The 17,500-nt window shown below is 41.3% G+C and overlaps 53 non-coding genes across 53 annotated transcripts; all 53 read left to right on the top strand.

Annotated features, from left to right (window-relative positions):
- Nucleotides 1-83: 83 nt before the first annotated feature.
- On the top strand, nucleotides 84-165 carry trnas-uga (transfer RNA serine (anticodon UGA)). The gene has a single exon. It is a non-coding gene; the product is annotated as a tRNA-Ser (tRNA).
- Nucleotides 166-420: 255 nt separating this feature from the next.
- trnaa-cgc (transfer RNA alanine (anticodon CGC)) lies at nucleotides 421-492 on the top strand. The gene has a single exon. It is a non-coding gene; the product is annotated as a tRNA-Ala (tRNA).
- Nucleotides 493-737: 245 nt separating this feature from the next.
- trnas-cga (transfer RNA serine (anticodon CGA)) lies at nucleotides 738-819 on the top strand. Its single transcript has one exon. It is a non-coding gene; the product is annotated as a tRNA-Ser (tRNA).
- A 255-nt stretch (nucleotides 820-1,074) lies between these two features.
- trnaa-ugc (transfer RNA alanine (anticodon UGC)) lies at nucleotides 1,075-1,146 on the top strand. The gene has a single exon. It is a non-coding gene; the product is annotated as a tRNA-Ala (tRNA).
- A 245-nt stretch (nucleotides 1,147-1,391) lies between these two features.
- trnas-uga (transfer RNA serine (anticodon UGA)) lies at nucleotides 1,392-1,473 on the top strand. Its single transcript has one exon. It is a non-coding gene; the product is annotated as a tRNA-Ser (tRNA).
- A 563-nt stretch (nucleotides 1,474-2,036) lies between these two features.
- trnas-cga (transfer RNA serine (anticodon CGA)) lies at nucleotides 2,037-2,118 on the top strand. Its single transcript has one exon. It is a non-coding gene; the product is annotated as a tRNA-Ser (tRNA).
- Nucleotides 2,119-2,372: 254 nt separating this feature from the next.
- trnaa-ugc (transfer RNA alanine (anticodon UGC)) lies at nucleotides 2,373-2,444 on the top strand. The gene has a single exon. It is a non-coding gene; the product is annotated as a tRNA-Ala (tRNA).
- Nucleotides 2,445-2,689: 245 nt separating this feature from the next.
- On the top strand, nucleotides 2,690-2,771 carry trnas-cga (transfer RNA serine (anticodon CGA)). Its single transcript has one exon. It is a non-coding gene; the product is annotated as a tRNA-Ser (tRNA).
- Nucleotides 2,772-3,026: 255 nt separating this feature from the next.
- trnaa-cgc (transfer RNA alanine (anticodon CGC)) lies at nucleotides 3,027-3,098 on the top strand. Its single transcript has one exon. It is a non-coding gene; the product is annotated as a tRNA-Ala (tRNA).
- Nucleotides 3,099-3,343: 245 nt separating this feature from the next.
- On the top strand, nucleotides 3,344-3,425 carry trnas-cga (transfer RNA serine (anticodon CGA)). Its single transcript has one exon. It is a non-coding gene; the product is annotated as a tRNA-Ser (tRNA).
- A 255-nt stretch (nucleotides 3,426-3,680) lies between these two features.
- On the top strand, nucleotides 3,681-3,752 carry trnaa-ugc (transfer RNA alanine (anticodon UGC)). The gene has a single exon. It is a non-coding gene; the product is annotated as a tRNA-Ala (tRNA).
- Nucleotides 3,753-3,997: 245 nt separating this feature from the next.
- On the top strand, nucleotides 3,998-4,079 carry trnas-uga (transfer RNA serine (anticodon UGA)). The gene has a single exon. It is a non-coding gene; the product is annotated as a tRNA-Ser (tRNA).
- A 255-nt stretch (nucleotides 4,080-4,334) lies between these two features.
- trnaa-cgc (transfer RNA alanine (anticodon CGC)) lies at nucleotides 4,335-4,406 on the top strand. Its single transcript has one exon. It is a non-coding gene; the product is annotated as a tRNA-Ala (tRNA).
- Nucleotides 4,407-4,651: 245 nt separating this feature from the next.
- trnas-cga (transfer RNA serine (anticodon CGA)) lies at nucleotides 4,652-4,733 on the top strand. Its single transcript has one exon. It is a non-coding gene; the product is annotated as a tRNA-Ser (tRNA).
- Nucleotides 4,734-4,976: 243 nt separating this feature from the next.
- On the top strand, nucleotides 4,977-5,048 carry trnaa-ugc (transfer RNA alanine (anticodon UGC)). Its single transcript has one exon. It is a non-coding gene; the product is annotated as a tRNA-Ala (tRNA).
- A 245-nt stretch (nucleotides 5,049-5,293) lies between these two features.
- trnas-uga (transfer RNA serine (anticodon UGA)) lies at nucleotides 5,294-5,375 on the top strand. The gene has a single exon. It is a non-coding gene; the product is annotated as a tRNA-Ser (tRNA).
- A 255-nt stretch (nucleotides 5,376-5,630) lies between these two features.
- Nucleotides 5,631-5,702, top strand: trnaa-ugc (transfer RNA alanine (anticodon UGC)). Its single transcript has one exon. It is a non-coding gene; the product is annotated as a tRNA-Ala (tRNA).
- Nucleotides 5,703-5,947: 245 nt separating this feature from the next.
- On the top strand, nucleotides 5,948-6,029 carry trnas-uga (transfer RNA serine (anticodon UGA)). The gene has a single exon. It is a non-coding gene; the product is annotated as a tRNA-Ser (tRNA).
- Nucleotides 6,030-6,284: 255 nt separating this feature from the next.
- Nucleotides 6,285-6,356, top strand: trnaa-cgc (transfer RNA alanine (anticodon CGC)). The gene has a single exon. It is a non-coding gene; the product is annotated as a tRNA-Ala (tRNA).
- A 244-nt stretch (nucleotides 6,357-6,600) lies between these two features.
- Nucleotides 6,601-6,682, top strand: trnas-cga (transfer RNA serine (anticodon CGA)). Its single transcript has one exon. It is a non-coding gene; the product is annotated as a tRNA-Ser (tRNA).
- Nucleotides 6,683-6,937: 255 nt separating this feature from the next.
- On the top strand, nucleotides 6,938-7,009 carry trnaa-ugc (transfer RNA alanine (anticodon UGC)). The gene has a single exon. It is a non-coding gene; the product is annotated as a tRNA-Ala (tRNA).
- A 245-nt stretch (nucleotides 7,010-7,254) lies between these two features.
- Nucleotides 7,255-7,336, top strand: trnas-uga (transfer RNA serine (anticodon UGA)). The gene has a single exon. It is a non-coding gene; the product is annotated as a tRNA-Ser (tRNA).
- Nucleotides 7,337-7,591: 255 nt separating this feature from the next.
- trnaa-cgc (transfer RNA alanine (anticodon CGC)) lies at nucleotides 7,592-7,663 on the top strand. The gene has a single exon. It is a non-coding gene; the product is annotated as a tRNA-Ala (tRNA).
- Nucleotides 7,664-7,908: 245 nt separating this feature from the next.
- trnas-cga (transfer RNA serine (anticodon CGA)) lies at nucleotides 7,909-7,990 on the top strand. Its single transcript has one exon. It is a non-coding gene; the product is annotated as a tRNA-Ser (tRNA).
- Nucleotides 7,991-8,233: 243 nt separating this feature from the next.
- trnaa-ugc (transfer RNA alanine (anticodon UGC)) lies at nucleotides 8,234-8,305 on the top strand. The gene has a single exon. It is a non-coding gene; the product is annotated as a tRNA-Ala (tRNA).
- Nucleotides 8,306-8,550: 245 nt separating this feature from the next.
- On the top strand, nucleotides 8,551-8,632 carry trnas-uga (transfer RNA serine (anticodon UGA)). Its single transcript has one exon. It is a non-coding gene; the product is annotated as a tRNA-Ser (tRNA).
- A 255-nt stretch (nucleotides 8,633-8,887) lies between these two features.
- Nucleotides 8,888-8,959, top strand: trnaa-ugc (transfer RNA alanine (anticodon UGC)). Its single transcript has one exon. It is a non-coding gene; the product is annotated as a tRNA-Ala (tRNA).
- Nucleotides 8,960-9,204: 245 nt separating this feature from the next.
- trnas-uga (transfer RNA serine (anticodon UGA)) lies at nucleotides 9,205-9,286 on the top strand. Its single transcript has one exon. It is a non-coding gene; the product is annotated as a tRNA-Ser (tRNA).
- Nucleotides 9,287-9,541: 255 nt separating this feature from the next.
- On the top strand, nucleotides 9,542-9,613 carry trnaa-cgc (transfer RNA alanine (anticodon CGC)). Its single transcript has one exon. It is a non-coding gene; the product is annotated as a tRNA-Ala (tRNA).
- Nucleotides 9,614-9,857: 244 nt separating this feature from the next.
- On the top strand, nucleotides 9,858-9,939 carry trnas-uga (transfer RNA serine (anticodon UGA)). Its single transcript has one exon. It is a non-coding gene; the product is annotated as a tRNA-Ser (tRNA).
- Nucleotides 9,940-10,194: 255 nt separating this feature from the next.
- trnaa-cgc (transfer RNA alanine (anticodon CGC)) lies at nucleotides 10,195-10,266 on the top strand. Its single transcript has one exon. It is a non-coding gene; the product is annotated as a tRNA-Ala (tRNA).
- Nucleotides 10,267-10,510: 244 nt separating this feature from the next.
- On the top strand, nucleotides 10,511-10,592 carry trnas-cga (transfer RNA serine (anticodon CGA)). Its single transcript has one exon. It is a non-coding gene; the product is annotated as a tRNA-Ser (tRNA).
- Nucleotides 10,593-10,846: 254 nt separating this feature from the next.
- trnaa-ugc (transfer RNA alanine (anticodon UGC)) lies at nucleotides 10,847-10,918 on the top strand. The gene has a single exon. It is a non-coding gene; the product is annotated as a tRNA-Ala (tRNA).
- A 245-nt stretch (nucleotides 10,919-11,163) lies between these two features.
- trnas-uga (transfer RNA serine (anticodon UGA)) lies at nucleotides 11,164-11,245 on the top strand. The gene has a single exon. It is a non-coding gene; the product is annotated as a tRNA-Ser (tRNA).
- A 255-nt stretch (nucleotides 11,246-11,500) lies between these two features.
- trnaa-ugc (transfer RNA alanine (anticodon UGC)) lies at nucleotides 11,501-11,572 on the top strand. The gene has a single exon. It is a non-coding gene; the product is annotated as a tRNA-Ala (tRNA).
- Nucleotides 11,573-11,817: 245 nt separating this feature from the next.
- On the top strand, nucleotides 11,818-11,899 carry trnas-uga (transfer RNA serine (anticodon UGA)). Its single transcript has one exon. It is a non-coding gene; the product is annotated as a tRNA-Ser (tRNA).
- Nucleotides 11,900-12,154: 255 nt separating this feature from the next.
- Nucleotides 12,155-12,226, top strand: trnaa-ugc (transfer RNA alanine (anticodon UGC)). Its single transcript has one exon. It is a non-coding gene; the product is annotated as a tRNA-Ala (tRNA).
- Nucleotides 12,227-12,471: 245 nt separating this feature from the next.
- trnas-uga (transfer RNA serine (anticodon UGA)) lies at nucleotides 12,472-12,553 on the top strand. The gene has a single exon. It is a non-coding gene; the product is annotated as a tRNA-Ser (tRNA).
- A 255-nt stretch (nucleotides 12,554-12,808) lies between these two features.
- Nucleotides 12,809-12,880, top strand: trnaa-ugc (transfer RNA alanine (anticodon UGC)). Its single transcript has one exon. It is a non-coding gene; the product is annotated as a tRNA-Ala (tRNA).
- Nucleotides 12,881-13,125: 245 nt separating this feature from the next.
- trnas-uga (transfer RNA serine (anticodon UGA)) lies at nucleotides 13,126-13,207 on the top strand. The gene has a single exon. It is a non-coding gene; the product is annotated as a tRNA-Ser (tRNA).
- A 255-nt stretch (nucleotides 13,208-13,462) lies between these two features.
- Nucleotides 13,463-13,534, top strand: trnaa-cgc (transfer RNA alanine (anticodon CGC)). Its single transcript has one exon. It is a non-coding gene; the product is annotated as a tRNA-Ala (tRNA).
- A 244-nt stretch (nucleotides 13,535-13,778) lies between these two features.
- Nucleotides 13,779-13,860, top strand: trnas-uga (transfer RNA serine (anticodon UGA)). The gene has a single exon. It is a non-coding gene; the product is annotated as a tRNA-Ser (tRNA).
- Nucleotides 13,861-14,115: 255 nt separating this feature from the next.
- trnaa-ugc (transfer RNA alanine (anticodon UGC)) lies at nucleotides 14,116-14,187 on the top strand. The gene has a single exon. It is a non-coding gene; the product is annotated as a tRNA-Ala (tRNA).
- Nucleotides 14,188-14,432: 245 nt separating this feature from the next.
- On the top strand, nucleotides 14,433-14,514 carry trnas-uga (transfer RNA serine (anticodon UGA)). Its single transcript has one exon. It is a non-coding gene; the product is annotated as a tRNA-Ser (tRNA).
- A 255-nt stretch (nucleotides 14,515-14,769) lies between these two features.
- trnaa-ugc (transfer RNA alanine (anticodon UGC)) lies at nucleotides 14,770-14,841 on the top strand. The gene has a single exon. It is a non-coding gene; the product is annotated as a tRNA-Ala (tRNA).
- A 245-nt stretch (nucleotides 14,842-15,086) lies between these two features.
- Nucleotides 15,087-15,168, top strand: trnas-uga (transfer RNA serine (anticodon UGA)). Its single transcript has one exon. It is a non-coding gene; the product is annotated as a tRNA-Ser (tRNA).
- Nucleotides 15,169-15,423: 255 nt separating this feature from the next.
- On the top strand, nucleotides 15,424-15,495 carry trnaa-cgc (transfer RNA alanine (anticodon CGC)). The gene has a single exon. It is a non-coding gene; the product is annotated as a tRNA-Ala (tRNA).
- A 244-nt stretch (nucleotides 15,496-15,739) lies between these two features.
- On the top strand, nucleotides 15,740-15,821 carry trnas-uga (transfer RNA serine (anticodon UGA)). The gene has a single exon. It is a non-coding gene; the product is annotated as a tRNA-Ser (tRNA).
- A 255-nt stretch (nucleotides 15,822-16,076) lies between these two features.
- On the top strand, nucleotides 16,077-16,148 carry trnaa-ugc (transfer RNA alanine (anticodon UGC)). The gene has a single exon. It is a non-coding gene; the product is annotated as a tRNA-Ala (tRNA).
- A 245-nt stretch (nucleotides 16,149-16,393) lies between these two features.
- trnas-uga (transfer RNA serine (anticodon UGA)) lies at nucleotides 16,394-16,475 on the top strand. Its single transcript has one exon. It is a non-coding gene; the product is annotated as a tRNA-Ser (tRNA).
- A 255-nt stretch (nucleotides 16,476-16,730) lies between these two features.
- trnaa-cgc (transfer RNA alanine (anticodon CGC)) lies at nucleotides 16,731-16,802 on the top strand. Its single transcript has one exon. It is a non-coding gene; the product is annotated as a tRNA-Ala (tRNA).
- Nucleotides 16,803-17,046: 244 nt separating this feature from the next.
- On the top strand, nucleotides 17,047-17,128 carry trnas-uga (transfer RNA serine (anticodon UGA)). Its single transcript has one exon. It is a non-coding gene; the product is annotated as a tRNA-Ser (tRNA).
- A 255-nt stretch (nucleotides 17,129-17,383) lies between these two features.
- On the top strand, nucleotides 17,384-17,455 carry trnaa-cgc (transfer RNA alanine (anticodon CGC)). Its single transcript has one exon. It is a non-coding gene; the product is annotated as a tRNA-Ala (tRNA).
- Nucleotides 17,456-17,500: the final 45 nt, after the last annotated feature.

Raw genomic sequence — 17,500 nt, 5'->3', positions numbered from 1 at the left:
TTGTTCACATGGCAGTCTATATATCAGCCACTTAGCCAGTATCTGATATTTGTGAAAAGTCGATTTTATTTTCAACATTGTGGGTTGTTGTGGCCGAGAGGTTAAGGCGATGGACTTGAAATCCATGGGGGTCTCCCCGCGCAGGTTCGAGTCCTGCCAGCAACAAAAATAGCTTTAGAGCGCTCTGGTCCGAGCAAAGAGTCATTTTTTGAGTCATTTTGTGATCTCCATACGTTAAAGTCCCACTTTGAAAGTCCAAATTCCCAAGGATTTTTATTTAAAGTGACGCATTCAGTCTTCCCAAGTTGGCTTTCTGCCAGTCATAGTAGGTTTTCGCTTGGAAACATCGGCATTCATTCTTTTTTTCTCACACTTCTTCCTTTATATACGGAAAACAAAGTAATTTTTGCCAATTTTGCAGGGGATGTAGCTCAGTGGTAGAGCGCATGCTTCGCATGTATGAGGTCCTGGGTTCAATCCCCAGCATCTCCATTAGATATTATGCTCAAATTTAAAAGGTGTTTCTGCTAAGTTGTTGGGAAATCTCCTGATATGAGGAGCCATCAAATGTACTGTCCAACAAGGGAAAAAAAGCACCAACTATAATTTACAAAGTAAATACCACATCCTTACCTAATTATGTGTGTTCCAGAATTGTTCACATGGCAGTCTATATATCAGCCACTTAGCCAGTATCTGATATTTGTGAAAAGTCGATTTTATTTTCAACATTGTGGGTTGTTGTGGCCGAGAGGTTAAGGCGATGGACTCGAAATCCATTGGGGTCTCCCCGCGCAGGTTCGAGTCCTGCCAGCAACGAAAATCACCTTAGAGCGCTCCGTTCCGAGCAAAGAGTAATTTTTGAGTAATTTTTTGATCTCCACACGTTAAAGTCCCACTTTGAAAGTCCAAATTCCCAAGGATTTTTATTTAAAGTGACGCATTCAGTCTTCCCAAGTTGGCTTTCTGCCAGTCATAGTAGGTTTTCGCTTGGAAACGTCCCCATTCATTCTTTTTTTTTTCACACTTTTTCCTTTATATACGGAAAACAAAGTAATTTTTGGCAATTTTGCAGGGGATGTAGCTCAGTGGTAGAGCGCATGCTTTGCATGTATGAGGTCCTGGGTTCAATCCCCAGCATCTCCATTAGATATTATGCTCAAAGTTAAAAGGTGTTTCTGCTAAGTTGTTGGGAAATCTCATGATATGAGGAGCCATCAAATGTACCGTCCAACAAGGGAAAAAAAGCACCAACTATAATTTACCAAGTAAATACCACACCCTTACCTAATTATGTGTGTTCCAGAATTGTTCACATGGCAGTCTACACATAAGCCACTTAGCCAGTATCTGATATTTGCGAAAAGTCGATTTTATTTTCAACATTGTGGGTTGTTGTGGCCGAGAGGTTAAGGCGATGGACTTGAAATCCATTGGGGTCTCCCCGCGCAGGTTCGAGTCCTGCCAGCAACGAAAATAGCTTTAGAGCGCTCTGGTCCAAGCAAAGAGTCATTTTTTGAGTCATTTTTTGATCTCCATACGTTAAAGTCCAACTTTGAAAGTCCAAATTCCCTTGGATTTTTATTTAAAGTGATGCATTCAGTCTTCCCAAGTTGGCTTTCTGCCAGTCATAGTAGGTTTTCCCTTGGAAACGTCCCCATTCATTCTTCTTTTCTCACACTTTTTCCTTTATATACGGAAAATAAAGCAATTTTTGCCAATTTTGCAGGGGATGTAGCTCAGTGGTAGAGCGCATGTATGAGGTCCTGGGTTCAATCCCCGGCATCTCCATTAGATATTATGCTGAAATTTAAAAGGTGTTTCTGCTAAGTTGTTGGGAAATCTGATGATATGAGGAGCCATCAAATGTACCGTCCAACAAGGGAAAAAAAGCACCAACCATAATTTACCAAGTAAATACCACATCCTTACCTAATTATGTGTGTTCCAGAATTGTTCACATGGCAGTCTATATATCAGCCACTTAGCCAGTATCTGATATTTGTGAAAAGTCGATTTTATTTTCAACATTGTGGGTTGTTGTGGCCGAGAGGTTAAGGCGATGGACTCGAAATCCATTGGGGTCTCCCCGCGCAGGTTCGAGTCCTGCCAGCAACGAAAATCACCTTAGAGCGCTCCGTTCCGAGCAAAGAGTAATTTTTGAGTCATTTTTTGATCTCCACACGTTAAAGTCCCACTTTGAAAGTCCAAATTCCCAAGGATTTTTATTTAAAGTGACGCATTCAGTCTTCCCAAGTTGGCTTTCTGCCAGTCATAGTAGGTTTTCCCTTGGAAACGTCCCCATTCATTCTTCTTTTCGCACACTTTTTCCTTTATATACGGAAAATAAAGTAATTTTTGCCTATTTTGCAGGGGATGTAGCTCAGTAGTAGAGCTTATGCTTTGCATGTATGAGGTCCTGGGTTCAATCCCCAGCATCTCCATTAGATATTATGCTGAAATTTAAAAGGTGTTTCTGCTAAGTTGTTGGGAAATCTCCTGATATGAGGAGCCATCAAATGTACTGTCCAACAAGGGAAAAAAAGCACCAACTATAATTTACCAGGTAAATACCACACCCTTACCTAATTATGTGTGTTCCAGAATTGTTCACATGGCAGTCTATATATCAGCCACTCAGCCAGTATCTGATATTCGTGAAAAGTCGTTTTTATTTTCAACATTGTGGGTTGTTGTGGCCGAGAGGTTAAGGCGATGGACTCGAAATCCATTGGGGTCTCCCCGCGCAGGTTCGAGTCCTGCCAGCAACAAAAATAGCTTTAGAGCGCTCTGGTCCGAGCAAAGAGTCATTTTTTGAGTCATTTTGTGATCTCCATACGTTAAAGTCCCACTTTGAAAGTCCAAATTCCCAAGGATTTTTATTTAAAGTGACGCATTCAGTCTTCCCAAGTTGGCTTTCTGCCAGTCATAGTAGGTTTTCCCTTGGAAACGTCCCCATTCATTCTTCTTTTCTCACACTTTTTCTTTTATATACGGAAAATAAAGCAATTTTTGCCAATTTTGCAGGGGATGTAGCTCAGTGGTAGAGCGCATGCTTCGCATGTATGAGGTTCTGGGTTCAATCCCCGGCATCTCCATTAGATATTATGCTGAAATTTAAAAGGTGTTTCTGCTAAGTTGTTGGGAAATCTGATGATATGAGGAGCCATCAAATGTACCGTCCAACAAGGGAAAAAAAGCACCAACTATAATTTACCAAGTAAATACCACATCCTTACCTAATTATGTGTGTTCCAGAATTGTTCACATGGCAGTCTATATATCAGCCACTTAGCCAGTATCTGATATTTGTGAAAAGTCGATTTTATTTTCAAGATTGTGGGTTGTTGTGGCCGAGAGGTTAAGGCGATGGACTCGAAATCCATTGGGGTCTCCCCGCGCAGGTTCGAGTCCTGCCAGCAACGAAATTCACCTTAGAGCGCTTTGGTCCGAGCAAAGAGTCATTTTTTGAGTCATTTTGTGATCTCCATACGTTAAAGTCCAACTTTGAAAGTCCAAATTCCCAAGGATTTTTATTTAAAGTGACGCATTCAGTCTTCCCAAGTTGGCTTTCTGCAAGTCATAGTAGGTTTTCCCTTGGAAACGTCCCCATTCATTCTTCTTTTCTCACACTTTTTCCTTTATATACGGAAAATAAAGCAATTTTTGCCTATTTTGCAGGGGATGTAGCTCAGTAGTAGAGCTTATGCTTTGCATGTATGAGGTCCTGGGTTCAATCCCCAGCATCTCCATTAGATATTATGCTGAAATTTAAAAGGTGTTTCTGCTAAGTTGTTGGGAAATCTGATGATATGAGGAGCCATCAAATGTACCGTCCAACAAGGGAAAAAAAGCACCAACTATAATTTACCAAGTAAATACCACATCCTTACCTAATTATGTGTGTTCCAGAATTGTTCACATGGCAGTCTATATATCAGCCACTTAGCCAGTATCTGATATTTGTGAAAAGTCGATTTTATTTTCAACATTGTGGGTTGTTGTGGCCGAGAGGTTAAGGCGATGGACTTGAAATCCATGGGGGTCTCCCCGCGCAGGTTCGAGTCCTGCCAGCAACAAAAATAGCTTTAGAGCGCTCTGGTCCGAGCAAAGAGTCATTTTTTGAGTCATTTTGTGATCTCCATACGTTAAAGTCCCACTTTGAAAGTCCAAATTCCCAAGGATTTTTATTTAAAGTGACGCATTCAGTCTTCCCAAGTTGGCTTTCTGCCAGTCATAGTAGGTTTTCGCTTGGAAACATCGGCATTCATTCTTTTTTTCTCACACTTCTTCCTTTATATACGGAAAACAAAGTAATTTTTGCCAATTTTGCAGGGGATGTAGCTCAGTGGTAGAGCGCATGCTTCGCATGTATGAGGTCCTGGGTTCAATCCCCAGCATCTCCATTAGATATTATGCTCAAATTTAAAAGGTGTTTCTGCTAAGTTGTTGGGAAATCTCCTGATATGAGGAGCCATCAAATGTACTGTCCAACAAGGGAAAAAAAGCACCAACTATAATTTACAAAGTAAATACCACATCCTTACCTAATTATGTGTGTTCCAGAATTGTTCACATGGCAGTCTATATATCAGCCACTTAGCCAGTATCTGATATTTGTGAAAAGTCGATTTTATTTTCAACATTGTGGGTTGTTGTGGCCGAGAGGTTAAGGCGATGGACTCGAAATCCATTGGGGTCTCCCCGCGCAGGTTCGAGTCCTGCCAGCAACGAAAATCACCTTAGAGCGCTCTGGTCTGAGCAAAGAGTCATTTTGTGATCTCCATACGTTAAAGTCCCACTTTGAAAGTCCAAATTCCCAAGGATTTTCATTTAAAGTGACGCATTCAGTCTTCCCAAGTTGGCTTTCTGCCAGTCATAGTAGGTTTTCCCTTGGAAACGTCCCCATTCATTCTTCTTTTCTCACACTTTTCCCTTTATATACGGAAAACAAAGTAATTTTTGTCAATTTTGCAGGGGATGTAGCTCAGTGGTAGAGCGCATGCTTTGCATGTATGAGGTCATGGGTTCAATCCCCAGCATCTCCATTAGATATTATGCTCAAATTTAAAAGGTGTTTTTGCTAAGTTGTTGGGAAATCTCATGATATGAGGAGCCATCAAATGTACCGTCCAACAAGGGAAAAAAAGCACCAACTATAATTTACCAAGTAAATACCACACCCTTACCTAATTATGTGTGTTCCAGAATTGTTCACATGGCAGTCTACACATCAGCCACTTAGCCAGTATCTGATATTTGCGAAAAGTCGATTTTATTTTCAACATTGTGGGTTGTTGTGGCCGAGAGGTTAAGGCGATGGACTTGAAATCCATTGGGGTCTCCCCACGCAGGTTCGAGTCCTGCCAGCAACGAAATTCACTTTAGAGGGCTCTGGTCTGAGCAAAGAGTCATTTTTTGAGTCATTTTGTGATCTCCATACGTTAAAGTCCCACTTTGAAAGTCCAAATTCCCAAGGATTTTTATTTAAAGTGACGCATTCAGTCTTCCCAAGTTGGCTGTCTGCCAGTCATAGTAGGTTTTCCCTTGGAAACGTCCCCATTCATTCTTCTTTTCTCACACTTTTCCCTTTATATACGGAAAACAAAGTAATTTTTGCCAATTTTGCAGGGGATGTAGCTCAGTAGTAGAGCGCATGCTTTGCATGTATGAGGTCCTGGGTTCAATCCCCAGCATCTCCATTAGATATTATGCTCAAATTTAAAAGGTGTTTCTGCTAAGTTGTTGGGAAATCTCATGATATGAGGAGCCATCAAATGTACTGTCCAACAAGGGAAAAAAAGCACCAACTATAATTTACCAGGTAAATACCACACCCTTACCTAATTATGTGTGTTCCAGAATTGTTCACATGGCAGTCTACACATCAGCCACTTAGCCAGTATCTGATATTTGCGAAAAGTCGATTTTATTTTCAACATTGTGGGTTGTTGTGGCCGAGAGGTTAAGGCGATGGACTTGAAATCCATTGGGGTCTCCCCGCGCAGGTTCGAGTCCTGCCAGCAACGAAATTCACTTTAGAGCGCTCTGGTCCGAGCAAAGAGTCATTTTTTGAGTCATTTTGTGATCTCCATACGTTAAAGTCCCACTTTGAAAGTCCAAATTCCCAAGGATTTTTATTTAAAGTGACGCATTCAGTCTTCCCAAGTTGGCTTTCTGCCAGTCATAGTAGGTTTTCCCTTGGAAACGTCCCCATTCATTCTTCTTTTTTCACACTTTTTCCTTTATATACGGAAAATAAAGCAATTTTTGCCAATTTTGCAGGGGATGTAGCTCAGTGGTAGAGCGCATGCTTCGCATGTATGAGGTCCTGGGTTCAATCCCCAGCATCTCCATTAGATATTATGCTCAAAGTTAAAAGGTGTTTCTGCTAAGTTGTTGGGAAATCTCATGATATGAGGAGCCATCAAATGTACCGTCCAACAAGGGAAAAAAGCACCAACTATAATTTACCAAGTAAATACCACACCCTTACCTAATTATGTGTGTTCCAGAATTGTTCACATGGCAGTCTATATATCAGCCACTTAGCCAGTATCTGATATTTGTGAAAAGTCGATTTTATTTTCAAGATTGTGGGTTGTTGTGGCCGAGAGGTTAAGGCGATGGACTCGAAATCCATTGGGGTCTCCCCGCGCAGGTTCGAGTCCTGCCAGCAACGAAATTCACCTTAGAGCGCTTTGGTCCGAGCAAAGAGTCATTTTTTGAGTCATTTTGTGATCTCCATACGTTAAAGTCCAACTTTGAAAGTCCAAATTCCCAAGGATTTTTATTTAAAGTGACGCATTCAGTCTTCCCAAGTTGGCTTTCTGCAAGTCATAGTAGGTTTTCCCTTGGAAACGTCCCCATTCATTCTTCTTTTCTCACACTTTTTCCTTTATATACGGAAAATAAAGCAATTTTTGCCTATTTTGCAGGGGATGTAGCTCAGTAGTAGAGCTTATGCTTTGCATGTATGAGGTCCTGGGTTCAATCCCCAGCATCTCCATTAGATATTATGCTGAAATTTAAAAGGTGTTTCTGCTAAGTTGTTGGGAAATCTGATGATATGAGGAGCCATCAAATGTACCGTCCAACAAGGGAAAAAAAGCACCAACTATAATTTACCAAGTAAATACCACATCCTTACCTAATTATGTGTGTTCCAGAATTGTTCACATGGCAGTCTATATATCAGCCACTTAGCCAGTATCTGATATTTGTGAAAAGTCGATTTTATTTTCAACATTGTGGGTTGTTGTGGCCGAGAGGTTAAGGCGATGGACTTGAAATCCATGGGGGTCTCCCCGCGCAGGTTCGAGTCCTGCCAGCAACAAAAATAGCTTTAGAGCGCTCTGGTCCGAGCAAAGAGTCATTTTTTGAGTCATTTTGTGATCTCCATACGTTAAAGTCCCACTTTGAAAGTCCAAATTCCCAAGGATTTTTATTTAAAGTGACGCATTCAGTCTTCCCAAGTTGGCTTTCTGCCAGTCATAGTAGGTTTTCGCTTGGAAACATCGGCATTCATTCTTTTTTTCTCACACTTCTTCCTTTATATACGGAAAACAAAGTAATTTTTGCCAATTTTGCAGGGGATGTAGCTCAGTGGTAGAGCGCATGCTTCGCATGTATGAGGTCCTGGGTTCAATCCCCAGCATCTCCATTAGATATTATGCTCAAATTTAAAAGGTGTTTCTGCTAAGTTGTTGGGAAATCTCCTGATATGAGGAGCCATCAAATGTACTGTCCAACAAGGGAAAAAAAGCACCAACTATAATTTACAAAGTAAATACCACATCCTTACCTAATTATGTGTGTTCCAGAATTGTTCACATGGCAGTCTATATATCAGCCACTTAGCCAGTATCTGATATTTGTGAAAAGTCGATTTTATTTTCAACATTGTGGGTTGTTGTGGCCGAGAGGTTAAGGCGATGGACTCGAAATCCATTGGGGTCTCCCCGCGCAGGTTCGAGTCCTGCCAGCAACGAAAATCACCTTAGAGCGCTCTGGTCTGAGCAAAGAGTCATTTTGTGATCTCCATACGTTAAAGTCCCACTTTGAAAGTCCAAATTCCCAAGGATTTTCATTTAAAGTGACGCATTCAGTCTTCCCAAGTTGGCTTTCTGCCAGTCATAGTAGGTTTTCCCTTGGAAACGTCCCCATTCATTCTTCTTTTCTCACACTTTTCCCTTTATATACGGAAAACAAAGTAATTTTTGTCAATTTTGCAGGGGATGTAGCTCAGTGGTAGAGCGCATGCTTTGCATGTATGAGGTCATGGGTTCAATCCCCAGCATCTCCATTAGATATTATGCTCAAATTTAAAAGGTGTTTTTGCTAAGTTGTTGGGAAATCTCATGATATGAGGAGCCATCAAATGTACCGTCCAACAAGGGAAAAAAAGCACCAACTATAATTTACCAAGTAAATACCACACCCTTACCTAATTATGTGTGTTCCAGAATTGTTCACATGGCAGTCTACACATCAGCCACTTAGCCAGTATCTGATATTTGCGAAAAGTCGATTTTATTTTCAACATTGTGGGTTGTTGTGGCCGAGAGGTTAAGGCGATGGACTTGAAATCCATTGGGGTCTCCCCACGCAGGTTCGAGTCCTGCCAGCAACGAAATTCACTTTAGAGGGCTCTGGTCTGAGCAAAGAGTCATTTTTTGAGTCATTTTGTGATCTCCATACGTTAAAGTCCCACTTTGAAAGTCCAAATTCCCAAGGATTTTTATTTAAAGTGACGCATTCAGTCTTCCCAAGTTGGCTGTCTGCCAGTCATAGTAGGTTTTCCCTTGGAAACGTCCCCATTCATTCTTCTTTTCTCACACTTTTCCCTTTATATACGGAAAACAAAGTAATTTTTGCCAATTTTGCAGGGGATGTAGCTCAGTAGTAGAGCGCATGCTTTGCATGTATGAGGTCCTGGGTTCAATCCCCAGCATCTCCATTAGATATTATGCTCAAATTTAAAAGGTGTTTCTGCTAAGTTGTTGGGAAATCTCATGATATGAGGAGCCATCAAATGTACTGTCCAACAAGGGAAAAAAAGCACCAACTATAATTTACCAGGTAAATACCACACCCTTACCTAATTATGTGTGTTCCAGAATTGTTCACATGGCAGTCTACACATCAGCCACTTAGCCAGTATCTGATATTTGCGAAAAGTCGATTTTATTTTCAACATTGTGGGTTGTTGTGGCCGAGAGGTTAAGGCGATGGACTTGAAATCCATTGGGGTCTCCCCGCGCAGGTTCGAGTCCTGCCAGCAACGAAATTCACTTTAGAGCGCTCTGGTCCGAGCAAAGAGTCATTTTTTGAGTCATTTTGTGATCTCCATACGTTAAAGTCCCACTTTGAAAGTCCAAATTCCCAAGGATTTTTATTTAAAGTGACGCATTCAGTCTTCCCAAGTTGGCTTTCTGCCAGTCATAGTAGGTTTTCCCTTGGAAACGTCCCCATTCATTCTTCTTTTTTCACACTTTTTCCTTTATATACGGAAAATAAAGCAATTTTTGCCAATTTTGCAGGGGATGTAGCTCAGTGGTAGAGCGCATGCTTCGCATGTATGAGGTCCTGGGTTCAATCCCCAGCATCTCCATTAGATATTATGCTCAAAGTTAAAAGGTGTTTCTGCTAAGTTGTTGGGAAATCTCATGATATGAGGAGCCATCAAATGTACCGTCCAACAAGGGAAAAAAGCACCAACTATAATTTACCAAGTAAATACCACACCCTTACCTAATTATGTGTGTTCCAGAATTGTTCACATGGCAGTCTACATATCAGCCACTTATCCAGTATCTGATATTTCCGAAAAGTCGATTTTATTTTCAACATTTTGGGTTGTTGTGGCCGAGAGGTTAAGGCGATGGACTTGAAATCCATTGGGGTCTCCCCGCGCAGGTTCGAGTCCTGCCAGCAACGAAATTCACTTTAGAGCGCTCTGGTCTGAGAAAAGAGTCACTTTTTGAGTCATTTTGTGATCTCCATACGTTAAAGTCCCACTTTGAAAGTCCAAATTCCCAAGGATTTTTATTTAAAGTGACGCATTCAGTCTTCCCAAGTTGGCTTTCTGCCAGTCATAGTAGGTTTTCCCTTGGAAACGTCCCCATTCATTCTTCTTTTTTCACACTTTTTCCTTTATATACGGAAAATAAAGCAATTTTTGCCAATTTTGCAGGGGATGTAGCTCAGTGGTAGAGCGCATGCTTCGCATGTATGAGGTCCTGGGTTCAATCCCCAGCATCTCCATTAGATATTATGCTCAAAGTTAAAAGGTGTTTCTGCTAAGTTGTTGGGAAATCTCATGATATGAGGAGCCATCAAATGTACCGTCCAACAAGGGAAAAAAGCACCAACTATAATTTACCAAGTAAATACCACACCCTTACCTAATTATGTGTGTTCCAGAATTGTTCACATGGCAGTCTACATATCAGCCACTTATCCAGTATCTGATATTTCCGAAAAGTCGATTTTATTTTCAACATTTTGGGTTGTTGTGGCCGAGAGGGTAAGGCGATGGACTCGAAATCCATTGGGGTCTCCCCGCGCAGGTTCGAGTCCTGCCAGCAACGAAATTCTCCTCACAGCGCTCCGTTCCCAGCAAAGACTAATTTTTGAGTCATTTTGTGATCTCCATACGTTAAAGTCCCACTTTGAAAGTCCAAATTCCCAAGGATTTTTATTTAAAGTGACGCATTCAGTCTTCCCAAGTTGGCTGTCTGCCAGTCATAGTAGGTTTTCCCTTGGAAACGTCCCCATTCATTCTTTTTTTCTCACACTTTTCCCTTTATATACGGAAAACAAAGTAATTTTTGCCAATTTTGCAGGGGATGTAGCTCAGTGGTAGAGCGCATGCTTTGCATGTATGAGGTCCTGGGTTCAATCCCCAGCATCTCCATTAGATATTATGCTCAAATTTAAAAGGTGTTTTTGCTAAGTTGTTGGGAAATCTCATGATATGAGGAGCCATCAAATGTACCGTCCAACAAGGGAAAAAAAGCACCAACTATAATTTACCAAGTAAATACCACACCCTTACCTAATTATGTGTGTTCCAGAATTGTTCACATGGCAGTCTACACATCAGCCACTTAGCCAGTATCTGATATTTGCGAAAAGTCGATTTTATTTTCAACATTGTGGGTTGTTGTGGCCGAGAGGTTAAGGCGATGGACTTGAAATCCATTGGGGTCTCCCCACGCAGGTTCGAGTCCTGCCAGCAACGAAATTCACTTTAGAGGGCTCTGGTCTGAGCAAAGAGTCATTTTTTGAGTCATTTTGTGATCTCCATACGTTAAAGTCCCACTTTGAAAGTCCAAATTCCCAAGGATTTTTATTTAAAGTGACGCATTCAGTCTTCCCAAGTTGGCTGTCTGCCAGTCATAGTAGGTTTTCCCTTGGAAACGTCCCCATTCATTCTTCTTTTCTCACACTTTTCCCTTTATATACGGAAAACAAAGTAATTTTTGCCAATTTTGCAGGGGATGTAGCTCAGTGGTAGAGCGCATGCTTTGCATGTATGAGGTCCTGGGTTCAATCCCCAGCATCTCCATTAGATATTATGCTCAAATTTAAAAGGTGTTTCTGCTAAGTTGTTGGGAAATCTCATGATATGAGGAGCCATCAAATGTACTGTCCAACAAGGGAAAAAAAGCACCAACTATAATTTACCAGGTAAATACCACACCCTTACCTAATTATGTGTGTTCCAGAATTGTTCACATGGCAGTCTACACATCAGCCACTTAGCCAGTATCTGATATTTGCGAAAAGTCGATTTTATTTTCAACATTGTGGGTTGTTGTGGCCGAGAGGTTAAGGCGATGGACTTGAAATCCATTGGGGTCTCCCCGCGCAGGTTCGAGTCCTGCCAGCAACGAAATTCACTTTAGAGCGCTCTGGTCCGAGCAAAGAGTCATTTTTTGAGTCATTTTGTGATCTCCATACGTTAAAGTCCCACTTTGAAAGTCCAAATTCCCAAGGATTTTTATTTAAAGTGACGCATTCAGTCTTCCCAAGTTGGCTGTCTGCCAGTCATAGTAGGTTTTCCCTTGGAAACGTCCCCATTCATTCTTTTTTTCTCACACTTTTCCCTTTATATTCCGAAAACAAAGTAATTTTTGCCAATTTTGCAGGGGATGTAGCTCAGTGGTAGAGCGCATGCTTTGCATGTATGAGGTCCTGGGTTCAATCCCCAGCATCTCCATTAGATATTATGCTCAAATTTAAAAGGTGTTTTTGCTAAGTTGTTGGGAAATCTCATGATATGAGGAGCCATCAAATGTACCGTCCAACAAGGGAAAAAAAGCACCAACTATAATTTACCAAGTAAATACCACACCCTTACCTAATTATGTGTGTTCCAGAATTGTTCACATGGCAGTCTACACATCAGCCACTTAGCCAGTATCTGATATTTGCGAAAAGTCGATTTTATTTTCAACATTGTGGGTTGTTGTGGCCGAGAGGTTAAGGCGATGGACTTGAAATCCATTGGGGTCTCCCCACGCAGGTTCGAGTCCTGCCAGCAACGAAATTCACTTTAGAGGGCTCTGGTCTGAGCAAAGAGTCATTTTTTGAGTCATTTTGTGATCTCCATACGTTAAAGTCCCACTTTGAAAGTCCAAATTCCCAAGGATTTTTATTTAAAGTGACGCATTCAGTCTTCCCAAGTTGGCTGTCTGCCAGTCATAGTAGGTTTTCCCTTGGAAACGTCCCCATTCATTCTTCTTTTCTCACACTTTTCCCTTTATATACGGAAAACAAAGTAATTTTTGCCAATTTTGCAGGGGATGTAGCTCAGTGGTAGAGCGCATGCTTTGCATGTATGAGGTCCTGGGTTCAATCCCCAGCATCTCCATTAGATATTATGCTCAAATTTAAAAGGTGTTTCTGCTAAGTTGTTGGGAAATCTCATGATATGAGGAGCCATCAAATGTACTGTCCAACAAGGGAAAAAAAGCACCAACTATAATTTACAAAGTAAATACCACACCCTTACCTAATTATGTGTGTTCCAGAATTGTTCACATGGCAGTCTACACATCAGCCACTTAGCCAGTATCTGATATTTGCGAAAAGTCGATTTTATTTTCAACATTGTGGGTTGTTGTGGCCGAGAGGTTAAGGCGATGGACTTGAAATCCATTGGGGTCTCCCCGCGCAGGTTCGAGTCCTGCCAGCAACGAAATTCACTTTAGAGCGCTCTGGTCCGAGCAAAGAGTCATTTTTTGAGTCATTTTGTGATCTCCATACGTTAAAGTCCCACTTTGAAAGTCCAAATTCCCAAGGATTTTTATTTAAAGTGACGCATTCAGTCTTCCCAAGTTGGCTTTCTGCCAGTCATAGTAGGTTTTCCCTTGGAAACGTCTCCATTCATTCTTCTTTTTTCACACTTTTTCCTTTATATACGGAAAATAAAGCAATTTTTGCCAATTTTGCAGGGGATGTAGCTCAGTGGTAGAGCGCATGCTTCGCATGTATGAGGTCCTGGGTTCAATCCCCAGCATCTCCATTAGATATTATGCTCAAAGTTAAAAGGTGTTTCTGCTAAGTTGTTGGGAAATCTCATGATATGAGGAGCCATCAAATGTACCGTCCAACAAGGGAAAAAAGCGCCAACTATAATTTACCAAGTAAATACCACACCCTTACCTAATTATGTGTGTTCCAGAATTGTTCACATGGCAGTCTACACATCAGCCACTTAGCCAGTATCTGATATTTGCGAAAAGTCGATTTTATTTTCAACATTGTGGGTTGTTGTGGCCGAGAGGTTAAGGCGATGGACTTGAAATCCATTGGGGTCTCCCCACGCAGGTTCGAGTCCTGCCAGCAACGAAATTCACTTTAGAGGGCTCTGGTCTGAGCAAAGAGTCATTTTTTGAGTCATTTTGTGATCTCCATACGTTAAAGTCCCACTTTGAAAGTCCAAATTCCCAAGGATTTTTATTTAAAGTGACGCATTCAGTCTTCCCAAGTTGGCTGTCTGCCAGTCATAGTAGGTTTTCCCTTGGAAACGTCCCCATTCATTCTTCTTTTCTCACACTTTTCCCTTTATATACGGAAAACAAAGTAATTTTTGCCAATTTTGCAGGGGATGTAGCTCAGTGGTAGAGCGCATGCTTTGCATGTATGAGGTCCTGGGTTCAATCCCCAGCATCTCCATTAGATATTATGCTCAAATTTAAAAGGTGTTTCTGCTAAGTTGTTGGGAAATCTCATGATATGAGGAGCCATCAAATGTACTGTCCAACAAGGGAAAAAAAGCACCAACTATAATTTACCAGGTAAATACCACACCCTTACCTAATTATGTGTGTTCCAGAATTGTTCACATGGCAGTCTACACATCAGCCACTTAGCCAGTATCTGATATTTGCGAAAAGTCGATTTTATTTTCAACATTGTGGGTTGTTGTGGCCGAGAGGTTAAGGCGATGGACTTGAAATCCATTGGGGTCTCCCCGCGCAGGTTCGAGTCCTGCCAGCAACGAAATTCACTTTAGAGCGCTCTGGTCCGAGCAAAGAGTCATTTTTTGAGTCATTTTGTGATCTCCATACGTTAAAGTCCCACTTTGAAAGTCCAAATTCCCAAGGATTTTTATTTAAAGTGACGCATTCAGTCTTCCCAAGTTGGCTGTCTGCCAGTCATAGTAGGTTTTCCCTTGGAAACGTCCCCATTCATTCTTCTTTTCTCACACTTTTCCCTTTATATACGGAAAACAAAGTAATTTTTGCCAATTTTGCAGGGGATGTAGCTCAGTGGTAGAGCGCATGCTTTGCATGTATGAGGTCCTGGGTTCAATCCCCAGCATCTCCATTAGATATTATGCTCAAATTTAAAAGGTGTTTCTGCTAAGTTGTTGGAAAATCTCATGATATGAGGAGCCATCAAATGTACTGTCCAACAAGGGAAAAAAAGCACCAACTATAATTTACCAGGTAAATACCACACCCTTACCTAATTATGTGTGTTCCAGAATTGTTCACATGGCAGTCTACACATCAGCCACTTAGCCAGTATCTGATATTTGCGAAAAGTCGATTTTATTTTCAACATTGTGGGTTGTTGTGGCCGAGAGGTTAAGGCGATGGACTTGAAATCCATTGGGGTCTCCCCGCGCAGGTTCGAGTCCTGCCAGCAACGAAATTCACTTTAGAGCGCTCTGGTCCGAGCAAAGAGTCATTTTTTGAGTCATTTTGTGATCTCCATACGTTAAAGTCCCACTTTGAAAGTCCAAATTCCCAAGGATTTTTATTTAAAGTGACGCATTCAGTCTTCCCAAGTTGGCTTTCTGCCAGTCATAGTAGGTTTTCCCTTGGAAACGTCTCCATTCATTCTTCTTTTTTCACACTTTTTCCTTTATATACGGAAAATAAAGCAATTTTTGCCAATTTTGCAGGGGATGTAGCTCAGTGGTAGAGCGCATGCTTCGCATGTATGAGGTCCTGGGTTCAATCCCCAGCATCTCCATTAGATATTATGCTCAAAGTTAAAAGGTGTTTCTGCTAAGTTGTTGGGAAATCTCATGATATGAGGAGCCATCAAATGTACCGTCCAACAAGGGAAAAAAGCGCCAACTATAATTTACCAAGTAAATACCACACCCTTACCTAATTATGTGTGTTCCAGAATTGTTCACATGGCAGTCTACACATCAGCCACTTAGCCAGTATCTGATATTTGCGAAAAGTCGATTTTATTTTCAACATTGTGGGTTGTTGTGGCCGAGAGGTTAAGGCGATGGACTTGAAATCCATTGGGGTCTCCCCACGCAGGTTCGAGTCCTGCCAGCAACGAAATTCACTTTAGAGGGCTCTGGTCTGAGCAAAGAGTCATTTTTTGAGTCATTTTGTGATCTCCATACGTTAAAGTCCCACTTTGAAAGTCCAAATTCCCAAGGATTTTTATTTAAAGTGACGCATTCAGTCTTCCCAAGTTGGCTGTCTGCCAGTCATAGTAGGTTTTCCCTTGGAAACGTCCCCATTCATTCTTCTTTTCTCACACTTTTCCCTTTATATACGGAAAACAAAGTAATTTTTGCCAATTTTGCAGGGGATGTAGCTCAGTGGTAGAGCGCATGCTTTGCATGTATGAGGTCCTGGGTTCAATCCCCAGCATCTCCATTAGATATTATGCTCAAATTTAAAAGGTGTTTCTGCTAAGTTGTTGGGAAATCTCATGATATGAGGAGCCATCAAATGTACTGTCCAACAAGGGAAAAAAAGCACCAACTATAATTTACCAGGTAAATACCACACCCTTACCTAATTATGTGTGTTCCAGAATTGTTCACATGGCAGTCTACACATCAGCCACTTAGCCAGTATCTGATATTTGCGAAAAGTCGATTTTATTTTCAACATTGTGGGTTGTTGTGGCCGAGAGGTTAAGGCGATGGACTTGAAATCCATTGGGGTCTCCCCGCGCAGGTTCGAGTCCTGCCAGCAACGAAATTCACTTTAGAGCGCTCTGGTCCGAGCAAAGAGTCATTTTTTGAGTCATTTTGTGATCTCCATACGTTAAAGTCCCACTTTGAAAGTCCAAATTCCCAAGGATTTTTATTTAAAGTGACGCATTCAGTCTTCCCAAGTTGGCTTTCTGCCAGTCATAGTAGGTTTTCCCTTGGAAACGTCCACATTCATTCTTCTTTTTTCACACTTTTTCCTTTATATACGGAAAATAAAGCAATTTTTGCCAATTTTGCAGGGGATGTAGCTCAGTGGTAGAGCGCATGCTTCGCATGTATGAGGTCCTGGGTTCAATCCCCAGCATCTCCATTAGATATTATGCTCAAAGTTAAAAGGTGTTTCTGCTAAGTTGTTGGGAAATCTCATGATATGAGGAGCCATCAAATGTACCGTCCAACAAGGGAAAAAAGCACCAACTATAATTTACCAAGTAAATACCACACCCTTACCTAATTATGTGTGTTCCAGAATTGTTCACATGGCAGTCTACATATCAGCCACTTATCCAGTATCTGATATTTCCGAAAAGTCGATTTTATTTTCAACATTTTGGGTTGTTGTGGCCGAGAGGTTAAGGCGATGGACTTGAAATCCATTGGGGTCTCCCCGCGCAGGTTCGAGTCCTGCCAGCAACGAAATTCACTTTAGAGCGCTCTGGTCTGAGCAAAGAGTCACTTTTTGAGTCATTTTGTGATCTCCATACGTTAAAGTCCCACTTTGAAAGTCCAAATTCCCAAGGATTTTTATTTAAAGTGACGCATTCAGTCTTCCCAAGTTGGCTTTCTGCCAGTCATAGTAGGTTTTCCCTTGGAAACGTCCCCATTCATTCTTCTTTTTTCACACTTTTTCCTTTATATACGGAAAATAAAGCAATTTTTGCCAATTTTGCAGGGGATGTAGCTCAGTGGTAGAGCGCATGCTTCGCATGTATGAGGTCCTGGGTTCAATCCCCAGCATCTCCATTAGATATTATGCTCAAAGTTAAAAGGTGTTTCTGCTAAGTTGTT

The sequence above is a fragment of the Gasterosteus aculeatus genome, chromosome 5, assembly GCF_964276395.1.
Source record: "Gasterosteus aculeatus chromosome 5, fGasAcu3.hap1.1, whole genome shotgun sequence".
In the NCBI taxonomy this organism is placed as follows: Eukaryota; Metazoa; Chordata; class Actinopteri; order Perciformes; family Gasterosteidae; genus Gasterosteus; species Gasterosteus aculeatus.
The sequence above is the reverse complement of the archived record's forward strand: the minus strand, read 5'-3'. Positions and strand labels throughout refer to the sequence as shown.